Source organism: Aegilops tauschii, chromosome 5 (assembly GCF_002575655.3).
Source record: "Aegilops tauschii subsp. strangulata cultivar AL8/78 chromosome 5, Aet v6.0, whole genome shotgun sequence".
NCBI classification, from domain to species: Eukaryota; Viridiplantae; Streptophyta; class Magnoliopsida; order Poales; family Poaceae; genus Aegilops; species Aegilops tauschii.
Window position 1 is genome coordinate 303,354,923 of NC_053039.3, and position 12,178 is coordinate 303,367,100.

A 12,178-nucleotide genomic window follows, 5' to 3' on the forward strand; every position below is an offset into this window, starting at 1 on the left:
CTAGGATCCTTGGCAAAGTCTACATACTTGTTGTTGATTAATTCCCACTGATCCCCATCTTTCAGGTGCCTCATAAACCTATCTGCAATTCGCTCATCATGATGCCACCGCAACCTCTTTGCCTCTCTAGGGTTTGCAAACAAATGCCTCAACCTTGGAATTATAGGCAAGTACCAAACAACCTTGAACGAGATTCCTGTCTTGATCTCGTTGTCCAATTTGTACTTGTCCTTTGCTCTCCTGCGCTTGTATCGTGCATGCTTGCATGCGGGACATGCACGCAGATCTTTGTACTCACCACGGTACAATATACAATCATTCACACAAGCGTGTATCTTATGTACTTCAAGTTCCAATGGGCAAACAATTTTCTTCGCTTCATTCGTGCTTCCGGGGAGCACATTATCTTCCGGAAGAATTCCTTTGAAAATACCTAACATCTCTGTGAAGCCCTTGTTTGATAGACCGTTTGCTACTTTAAATCTGAGAAGCGCTAGGGTGGCACTCAACTTGGAATATTTCTTTTTGCAACCTGGATGCAATTCTTTCTTGGAGTCCGTATCAATGGTTGACAGATCCTTGTACCCAACCATATCCTTTTTTGGGCCCTCAAAATCTGCAATCATAGCAGCAAAATCTGGCATATCAAGATCGTCGTCATCTGCGTTGACGTCTTGGTTTTCCAGTGGGCATTTCGGTTTTCCGGTGTTCCGTTGGTAGCTTGACGCCTCTACCCTGATGTTAGATTCAACATCCATGTGACACTGATCGGGGTTTGGCATCTCGCTGCCTGGGTATCTTCATCCATGACCTCCTCTTCACCGTGTCTGGTCCAACGTGTATATCCATCCATGAATCCCCTAGAGACTAAGTGCAACTGGACATCTGCAACTTCACGTGACTCTGTATTGGCACAATCAGTACATGGACACAGGATGTAATCCACATCACCAATTCTCCTCTTTGTACTTTCAACCAAATTCATGAACTCTGTCACGCCACTGATAAAATCTGCGGTTTTCCGATTCTTCATCCATCGAGATCATTCCATCTGCAGCACACGAATGGTAATTAAAAAAACAACAACATTAATACACGGATTAACTGCTGCCCAAAGATGCGTGCATAAATCACAAGGTTTTATTTTCATAATTACTGAGGGCGCTCCATGTTGTTATCTAGATGTGCAATGACAAAAATTAATGGCCAGTCAATTTACACGCAGAGTACTAGTACAACACTACCCTTAGGAATTGAATACCTTAATTAAGCCAAAAATAATAACTTAATTAATTAGCCGCGCGGCGACCTCCACCCAGTAGACAGAGAAGCACGATGCGGCGGCACGCCGAGACAGCAGGGTCGAGGAGCAAAGCTTAGTGTGGTTGTCGCCTGAAGTTCGACCTCCACTATCCCGCCATCGACTGCGATGGATGTGCTCGAATCACGCCGCCGCCGACCTCGATGGGTGGGCTCCTCCTATCTCCCGCCACAGACCAAGGATTGACCTCCTATGACGCCACCACCGCCCATCGACCGAGGATTGACCTCTTCTCTGGTAGCCGCTGCCTAGGCCGCCGCCGCCATCTCTATATGCAGAGCAGCTGTTTTTTTACGAATATTCGCAGAGTGGCTGTTTACATGGTATCACTGTAACTCAATTATATGGACATGGTAGTACATCACATACGGTTATGTAACGGCAACCGTGTCTAACCTATGTTGTCTTCTCACACGGTTTGGTGCGGAAATCGTGTGTGACGTTGTAATACCTAACACAAATGACATGTATAAATAGTGTGCCGTATACAACAAATAGTGCCATAAGTAGTTCCCGACCGTTAGCTTATCTCCAAAGTTTCCCCATTTCCCCCAAATCCCTACATAGCCTCCAAATTCCCTCGCGTGGCGCTGACATTGGGGGAATGTGGACGAGTGGTGTTGATGGTTTCGGTGCGGCTGCTCCTGCTCGTATCGCTGCCACGACGGCGATCGTCGCTGAGCACTTGCCTAAGGTCATCAGAAGGCAGGTGTACTACAGATCCGAATCGTCCTATCAGGTTCCAATCTATCCCGATCTTTTTTAGCATTTCCGAAGTATAGCTCCATGCCGAATCCGTCCTGAATGACACCCCCTCCCCCCCTAGGAAAGCGATCTGCCACTGGATCCAGAGCATGACTCCAGACTCCCGCAACACGAGTTCGACTCCGAGTTTTGCGCCACCGAGAAGTACCAAAAGCTGAGTTGTGTGCACGGGCGCACTCCCGCTCGACGTGTATGCACGGAGGGATTCGACATTGGTAGGCGGTTTCTCAGTTGCCCCTTAGAGGTTGCTAAGTTCATCATTTTACTTCAGTTAATGCCACCGCTCATCCTGAATACTATTTAACATTGGCAGCGACATGAGGCTTGTGCCTTTGTTAACTGGCTGGATGAAGAATGGCATGGCAGGGCTCGGAGTGTTATCACCAAGCTCGCAGAAGATAACGTAAAGCTGAAGAAGAAACTGGCTGATCTGAAATGTACAATCGGTACGATGAAGCAAGAAAGAATCAATCACAGGCAACAGATGAAAGCAAGAGACAAGATGGAACTAGCATGTGTAGTTCTGGTTGTCGCATTAGCCATGTTCTATGCGCTGTTTGTAATGATGATTAGGGGTTTTGTTTGACAGTATTGCTAAAGCACATCTAGATGTGCTCTAAAGTAATGCACATCTAGGTCCTATGCCATTGATGTTACGCGAAGATTCGTGCAGATATTTTCCTTTGTCTTTTTTTTCTTTTCCTTTGTAGTTTGATTATTACTGGCTTTATCAATAAGAAGAGCTCAATTTATTGCTTGCCAACTGTCCTACTCCATTCGTACCGGTACCGGTGCATAATCCCAAAACTCATTCCTTCTTTTTGTCCTTAAAAAATAAACCAGCCAATAGGAGTCATGCGCAACCCCGGGAATTTGGAGCGACTGGGTACAAATAATTGCGGTTGATTATATCAGCGGTTAGATAATACGTCAACCCCTGCTTCAATTGGCATTTCCTCTTCTCTGCATACCCCGCTTAAGTGTCCATCGTCTTCATTGTCCCCGGCAGGCCGCGCTACACACTGGCACACACTCTGCAGCCATGTCGAGCGACATCGAGGACGACAATTCAGCCAGCAGTCTGGCGCCCGATGATAGGTCAACATCGGAATCATCCCGCTCGTCTTCCATGAGTCCGGTGTCGAGCGGGCAGACCTCGATTACATCCGGATCATGGAAGGGACGCCTCCTTCGGAGTTGTCAGACGACAACCAGATGGACGAGGAGCAGTCGGAGGACGAAGAAGAGGATGACGATGATGATGAGGAGGAATGGTCGAACAAGGAGGAGGACAACAACGATAGCAACGACGATGACGACGGCGGTGGCGATGAAAAGCCAACCGTCAGTGGCAAGAAGCATCCTCGCCAAGACGATGTCGCGGGGCCATCCAACAACAACAACAACAAGGACTAAATTAAGCAGACTATACATATCTCTATTTCCATTTGCTCATATTAATTCGTTATCTCTGTTTATCCTGTCAATCTCATTGTAGACGGTTAGTAGTAAGTATTCGACAGAGATCTTCTACATTATCGCCCACAAGTTGGTTTGTTGAACTGTGTGCCCTGACGAGCACACAATTCACAAAAAAAGTCCGTATGGGCTGTCTATAATGATCGCACATAATTCTAATTACCGACTTGTTTGCCGGGTATAACACACATCTTGTTACGCTGAATCGTTTGTGTTCACCTCGATCATCGCAAACAGTTCATCGGAGCGAACTGTATGCTGTATATCGCGCACACACTACAAGAAATACGTCAAGTTGCGACCATCACTATTGGTCACTGAATGGTCATTGTTTTCCATTTGCGACCTTTTTTAAGCAAAAACAGATGGTCAAAAGCTGGCCGTCGTAAACTGAAATTAACGACCTTCTTCGGGATAAGGTAGTGGAAGGGAATGACCAAAACAAAAGGTTGTTGATCCTATGACCTTCTATTTTGGTCGCTAGCTCTCTGCCCAGGCCACGTCGGATCCGACGTGGCAAGCTGACGTAGCAAAATTGAGACCAAATGAAAAGGTCGTTGACAAGAATCAGCCCGGTCCAGTTCGGTGTTTTACATGGGCCGAGCCCATTAATTCAGCCCATATATATATATTTTCCTATCAATTTTCGCTAGCTACATGGGCCTAGCCCAGCAATTCGTCCTTTTTATTTTCTGGGTCATGGCCTTTTATAGGCTATTAATTTTCTATTTTCATCCATTATATATTCAAGCTGGTCCCACTAGTCAGATGGGTCCCACTTGTTATGTTCATCTCTCAAATTGGTCCCACATGTCAGAAATGTACAAATTAGACAGATTATTTTCATAAGTAGCCCCGCTGGTCAAGTTTCCATTTCAAAAGTTTTCAAACCACATACATAATCAATATTTAAAATAGAACAAAGAACACATAAAATCCATCAAATATACCACTAAATAAATCTATTACAATCTTTACAACACACATATGCTACAGTATGTATGCTGCTCTTCACTGAGTAGTACTTCACGGCTTCACACTTGCTTCACACTTGCTTCACACTTCACTACTTCACACTTCACGTTTGAGCTTCTTTAAAAGAGGAACCACCACAATTTTAAGTCTACAATACAACAATTGATACTAATCAATGAAAAAACAAAAACAAGTAATAGATTCAAATGTGAAGGCAGCATGAAACTAGTGATACGACAACATGCAGAAAAACACCACAATGTAATACTGTTGCAAGTTCATATCAACACAAAATCAGCACCAAATTGTAGTGTATGCTAGTGACAGAACAAGGGATAAGACTGATATGATGTGCCAGATTGCCAGCAACAGTGCTTACATGCATCTTCATATTTCAAAACGCCCAATAGACTAGTTAGCTGGCAAAACACTAAAGAAGGCATAGACAGAAACGAAGGTAACATGCATGGCATCAAAAAATAGTAAGCACTAAACCTACATCATATCTACAGTAACATCACCAATCAGGTTGCATGTGTATGCTAGAAATCAAGAATCAAAAGGACTTCAGCTTGTTTCAAATATCTTGCCTCTGTCTGCCTCTGTTGCTTCTAGTTCAGTAAAGAAATGGTCGAGTAGTGAGCGTTTCGCCTCATGGACTATGATGCCCGGGTAATTAAGCTACAGTAATCCCACGTTAACGGTGCCACGTCACCCCGGTTACTGTTGATAATATCACGTTTGATCAAAACCGATTCAAAATTCAATTTCAAATTAATGTCAACAATAAAGGTTTTTCAAAATTTAAAACAAAAATGTTCGGGAGGTGCCATATTTTGCATAAGTAAATATGGTGTAATAAACACAATTTTATAAAATGCCTGGATAGCTTAAAATGATTTAAAACAAAAAAGAAAATAAATAAAAAGGAAAGAAATTACAAAAAAACAACAAACAAACAAAATAAAAATAAAAAGGGAACACCCCCCACTAGGCTTCGGCCGAGCAGGGCACCAGCCCACCTGGCCCAACCAACCGGCCGGCCCACCCCCGCACCCCATAACCCCCCCACTCCCCCACTCGCCTACCGACACCCCCCACACTCCCCCGAAATATCTCCCCCCTCTCTCCCCAAATTGGATCGGGATCGAGAGGAGGCCGCCGCCGTACGCCGCCGCCTCGTCATCGTTCGCCACCGCCCGGAGCCCATGCCGCCTCGCCGGACCTCCCTCACCGGCCTACTCCGACTACGCACGTCGTCCCCGTCTCCCCACCTCGACCCCCGCTGCCCCCGTCCCTACGAATCGCGATGAGGCCCTGCCTCCCTCCGCTTCCCCCCGCTCACCGCGCTCACCTCCCCCTGCCCGCGATGGTCGGCGCCCCGCGCACCCTTACACGCGCCCGGGCGCGCGAGCCCGTGTCCCTGGAACCCCGTGCGTAACCGCTGCTCCCCTCCTCGCGCTTGCTCGCGCCCCTCGCGCGCCCATGGCCGCGCGCGCTTGCGCCGTTCGCAGCCGCCGCTGCCCTTACCCATCCCCGCTGCAGCTACGCCTCCGCCTCCGCTACAGCGCCGCCGTCGCCCCTGCCACAGACCTCCGGCGGTCGCCCTCGCATCGCCGCGGCCGCACCGCGCCCCGCCGTCGCTTGTCGTCGCCCCGCGGAGTCTCTGCCTGCGCTGCAGCCGCCCCGCGCCGTGACGCTCCTCCCGCACCGCCAGAGCTCCCGTCTCCGGCCCCCTGTCGCCTCCCTCTGCGGCTGCCGCCGGCACCACCGCCGCAGCCACCTCGCTCGCCTCCGCCCCTGGCTTTCGCCGCTCCGGCCACTTGCCGCCGGAGGTGGCCAACCTCCGTCTCTGCGGGCGGGCGTCCAGGCGCCCCACGCTCGATCCATCGCCCAGCGCCCGTTAAGGCCACGGGCCTTTGACAGCTGGGCCCCGCCCCATGTGTCTATGATAAGTGGGGTCCACCCCCAGAACGTTTTAGATAAAATAATGATAATAATAATAATAATAATAAATTTAATTAATTAATTAACTAAATTAATTAATCATGTTTAATTAATCTAATTAACTAGTTAGTTTAATTAAACCGTAATTAGATTAGTTAAACCCTAATTAGACTAAACAGTCAACGACAAACAGGACCCACATGTCAATTGACCAATCAACTCTTCTGTTGACTGCTGACGTCATGCTGACGTCAGCGTGCACTGTTCTGGATAATGTTGTTTTAAAATAATTAAATAAATCCTAAAAATGATTTAAATCTTTTAAAATTAATATAAAATAAACCGTAGCTCGGATGGGAAAACTTTGTACAGTTGCTCAGAACGACGAGACGAATCCGAATACGCAGTCCGTTCATCCGCCACACATCCCTATCATAGCGAACACGCAACTTTTCCCCTCCGGTTCATCTCTTCGAAACACCGGGGATACTTTCCCGGATGTTTCCCCTTTTGCCGATATCACCTACTACCGCGTTAGGGCACATCTAGCACCACATTTGTCATGTTATGCTTTGAGATGCTTTGATTGCTCTGTTATTTACTGTGTTCCCCCTCCGTTACTTCTTTCCGGTAGACCCTGAGACCGATGTCGGTACCCCTATGATCGACTACATCGACGACGAACTCTTCTCTTGCCAGAGCAACCAGGCAAGCCCCCCCCCCTTGATCACCAGATATCGCCTATTCATTCTCTCTACTGCTTGCATTAGAGTAGTGTAGCATGTTACTGCTTTCGGTTAATCCTATTCTGATGCATAGCCTGTCATTGTTGCTACAGTTGTTCCCCTTACCTGCTATCCTATTGCTTAGTTTAGGATGCTAGTGTTCCATCAATGGTCCTACATTCTTGTCCGTCTGCCATGCTATACTACTGGGTCGTGATCACTCGGGAGGTGATCACAGGCATATGCTATATACTTTATACTGTTACATTACTTATGATACTGTTCGAAGATGGGGGGCTGAAGGGGCAGGTGGCTCTATCCCGGTAGAGGTGGGCCTGGGTTCTCGACGGCCCCCGACTGTTACTTTGTGGCGGAGCGACAGGGCAGGTTGAGACCAGCTAGGAGAGAGGTGGGCCTGGCCCTGGTCGGCGTTCGCGGATACTTAACACACTTAACAAGATCTTGGTATTTGATCTGAGTCTGGCCACTGGCCTATACGCACTAACCAACTACGCGGGAACAGTTATGGGCACTCGGCATCGTGGTATCAGCCGAAACTCTTTTTGACGTCAGCGACTGAGCGGCGCGCAGCGCATTGGACCGTAAGCTCGCGCTTGTATTAAGGGGGCTAGGTCTGCTTCCGGCCGCGTACGCAACATGCAGGTGTGCAATGGGTGATGGGCCCAAACCCCTGCGCGCATAGGATTTAGACCGGCGTGCTGACCTCTCTGTTGAGCCTAGGTGGGGCTGCGACGTGTTGATCTTCTAAGGCCGGGCATGACCCAGGAAAGTGTGTCCGACCAAATGGGATCGAGCGTGTTGGGAAATGTGGTGCACCCCTACAGGGAAGTTTATCTATTCGAATAGCCGTGATCTTCGGTAACAGGACGACTTGGAGCTGTACCTTGACCTTATGACAACTAGAACCGGATACTTAATAAAACACACCCTTCCAAGTGCCAGATATAACCCGGTGATCGCTCTCTAACAGGGCGACGTGGAGGGGATCGCCGGGTAGGTTTATGCTATGCGATGCTACTTGGTGAACTTACCATCTACTCTCTCCTACATGCTGCAAGATGGAGGTGGCCAAAAGCATAGGCTTCGACATGATTAGCTATCCCCCTCTTATTCTGGCATTCTGCAGTTCATTCCACCGATATGGCCCTTTACACATATACCCATGCATATGTAGTGTAGCTCCTTGCTTGCGAGTACTTTGGATGAGTACTCACGGTTGCTTTTCTCCCCCTTTTCCCTCTTTCCTTTCTCTCTGGTTGTCGCAACCAGACCGGAGCCCAGAAGCCAGACGCCACCGTCGACGACGACTCCTACTACACCGGAGGTGCCTACTACTACGTGCAGGCCGCTGACGACGACCAGAAGTAGTTTAGGAGGATCCCAGGCAGGAGGCATGCGCCTCTTTCGATCTGTATCCCAGTTTGTGCTAGCCTTCTTAAGGCAAACTTGTTTAACTTATGTCTGTACTCAGATATTGTTGCTTCCGCTGACTCATCGATGATCGAGCACTTGTATTTGAGCCCTCGAGGCCCCTGGCTTGTATTATGATGCTTGTATGACTTATTTATGTTTTAGAGTTGTGTTGTGATATCTTCCCGTGAGTCCCTAATCTTGATTGTACACATTTGCGTGCATGATTAGTGTAGGATTGAATCAGGGGCGTCACATGGACCTATGATAGCGGCCCATCCAAACAACAGACAATGTAGGAAAAAAGAGGGTCTCAGGAGAATAATAGACTAATCGAGAAGCAGAATTTCGCACCTACACAACCTAACTAATAATGCTTGCAAGAACAACCAGACAATGATGGATAAGGACATATAATCAACAGATATCCAATAATCCAATCACAGGCATTCACAAACAGTACGTGTCACATTCCCATGACATTTTTTTTACCACAGGGTTTACTCATAAACTATTATCAACAAGACTCCCATGACATTTGTAGCAACAACAAAAGCAAATTCATGTTTACCTTGAGTCGAAGTCTATGGGGAGGTCAATCAGAGGTCCAACCAAAGCCCCTTCCAGGAGGGCTCACATAGCTCTTGACACTGTATCAGAATTAACACATATTTTAGATGACAGAAATAGAACCCTGAACACACCAGCAATAATCGACTTCTGACTAGAAACGACAAACAGATTCAGATACAAGCAATTCTATAGCACGATGAAAATTCTATGTGCAGAATTCATGAATGAAATTATAGTAGTAGCACAAAGGACCCTCACAGACATTTGTAATACTACGCAAATTGACCTTGTGCATTGTACATGTAGGGTAAGGTAAATAGAGTTCCCAGCAGACAATGTATTCTAGTTATTAAACAAATGCTTGCCAAGATAATCAGTACAGTGGTGAACCGAACGCAGTAATAATCCAAAGGTGATACTAATAAGCAGCAGGAACCTCCCTACTTTTGTGATATAAAACTAATATCAGACCAATTTTGTACCAAGTTAAAGTTACTTCAGATTGTGAACGGTTAGCTCGACTAACATTTTCTAAACCTTCTAATTATAAGTTCCACAACCTAAACACACCATGAAACCATTTCTGTACTCTCTGTCAAACTGAATTTATGTCTTTCCTTGGGAGGAGAGAGCATAGACTCGATCACCTGCCTTGTGCCAAATCCCCCACGCCTTCCCATGGCGGCCTTCACAACAATGACCTGCAAGCAAAACACACCAAAAACTAAGTCACACATGCATGCTACTAATCCACTGTCCTGTAGTTGTTTGGTTATTATTTTAGATTAATATGAATAGTTCAATATGTATTATCTGTTTTAAAAAATGAAGTAAACAAGTTATCCATTATTTCCTGGAATAAAATACGGCTGGCTTGAGAACCTGCTATCAGAAATGTCTAGACAGTGAAAAAGAAGCAGCATTATCATTAACCAGCACAGAAATTTAGTAAAGTGGGAACCCAGTAAGGAGCTATGTGTCTTTGTTCTGATAATTATCTCTGTATCTTCAGAGATTTCTCTAAATTCAGGATGGTTCAGCTTTCATTCTAAGATATGTGCAACATTGCCATCCTTCAGAAGGAAGCTACAGGGAGTCTGAAGGAAATTGAACCTCCAAAGAGGCCGTGATGGAGACACACGGAAATTGGGCAGAAAATACTACAACCACATTTCCTCATATCACCATCACATATCCACGTCCCCTCTGCAGGTGGAATTTGTCTTATCCATATTCATAGTGTCTCCCTTACATGCCAACCACACTCGCACCAATAAACCTTGACACAAATATGACTGGTAGCATATACTCTATACCACAGTAGTAATCAGCGGCAATTGTGGAACCAAGTTGAATAAACTGGAAACCCCTCAAAATTATCTGTAAATGGAACCCATGATCGTCATAGGCTCCAACTTCTCCACACGTGTGCCTCAACTAATTCTACGCACCACAGAACTAATGGCACGACTAAGTAAGGCCCAAATGAGGCTTCGATCTGAATTTGGGAGCAGTAAAATGCTGATTCCAAACGAGACGCGTGCACACATAGCTCAGTGGAGTTGAGCTACGCGGGACTCAAATCCGCACGTCGCGACCACCAGCAGTGACGGAGAAATGCATGTAGCGCTTATATGAGATGGGGGGTGAGCTGGGCGGGCGGGCGTACCTGGAGCGCGTGGTGGGCGGGACGGAAGGAGTAGCAGGGGCTCCTCATCTCCATGACCCCGTAGCGGCGCGGCTTCTTCGGCCGGTCGCCGCCGGGGCCGTGCGCCTCCAGCGATAGTGGTTTCCCTTGACGTAGCCCTTGACGGGGAAAGGCGAGGAGAGTGGGGGCGGTACCAAGGCGGTGGTCCCCTTGACGTAGCTGACGACGCCTCCGTCGTCGTCGTCCTTCGCGTCCCCGAGGCCCGTGCAGGTGAGCGAGAGCATCGCCGAGTCCATGCCGCTCCGCGAGGGATGACTCCCTCCGATTGGGGTGGGTGGGACGAGGAGCGGGTCGGGGTGGCGGATCTGGCTGTGGATCGATGGGATGCCGACCTGCTCGACTTGATCTGGGGCATAGGGTAGGGAGAGATGGTGAGGGGAGGGAGGGACGAGGTCGGCGGCGATGGGTGAGGAGGACGGCGGTGGGTGGGAGCGGCGGGGAGAGGACTGAATGGGGAGGGGGACAGGGAGGAGGTGGCGGCGGCGAGGAGATGGGGACGAGGAAGGAGGGGTGCGATGGGGGAGGGGTCGATGGGATCTGAGCTAGGGTTTGGGCTGCGGGTGGGAGTATCTCTTTTTCTTTTTTTCTGTAGATAGATGGATGGATGGATGTGGGATGGAGAGATGGATGGATGGATGGATGGATGGCCGCCATGTCATCAATCTGTGGGAAAAGTTTTGATTGGTTCGGAAAATCAGTGATTTAAAATAGTTTTCAAGTACTAAAAATAGAGGGATTTTGTGAATCAGTTATCAAAAATATTTTTCGAAAGGGCACCACGTAAATTTTCACTAGAGTTAGATCACACTTTATGGATGAGGACCAATTTGTATGCATTTCCGATCTTTCTAACTATTTTTAATCATTTTCTGAGTGCCCAAAATGAGTTTTTTTGTGAAGGACCTACCATATATTTGTTGTAAAATTTTACCAAATAAATTTTCCAAAATACTAGGACATATTTAATGCACAATTGACCAAATGGTTGGGTGTAAAAAGTTTTGATCCACCTCTAGTGAAAAAGACAAATTTCCGTCGATTTAGTTGGAAGCGGGTCAAATTTGAACTGCAGCTGCTTCATAGTTTGCTCTTTATTTTTTCCAAAAATCATTTCTAGGTACATAAGTATCTATTTAATCAGAGAAACACCAAACAAATCCAAGATTCAACCACTATCTAGGAACGGTCATTCCCGCCGTTTTGACCGCATTTTGAGACGGGCATAAAAAATTCAAAAAAAATCAAAAAACTGGA

The 12,178-nt window shown here is 47.1% G+C and overlaps 1 long non-coding RNA gene across 2 annotated transcripts; it reads right to left on the reverse strand.

Annotated features, from left to right (window-relative positions):
* Positions 1-4,402: 4,402 nt before the first annotated feature.
* Positions 4,403-11,477, reverse strand: LOC109735938 (uncharacterized). 2 transcript variants are annotated; one of them, XR_012184709.1, is made up of 4 exons: positions 10,886-11,477; positions 9,868-9,917; positions 9,215-9,293; positions 4,403-4,688 (listed from the first exon to the last, which is right to left on the reverse strand). It is a non-coding gene; the product is annotated as an uncharacterized lncRNA (long non-coding RNA). The 2 variants fall into 2 exon arrangements; XR_002226279.4 differs by having other exon boundaries at positions 9,864-9,917; positions 10,886-11,460.
* Positions 11,478-12,178: the final 701 nt, after the last annotated feature.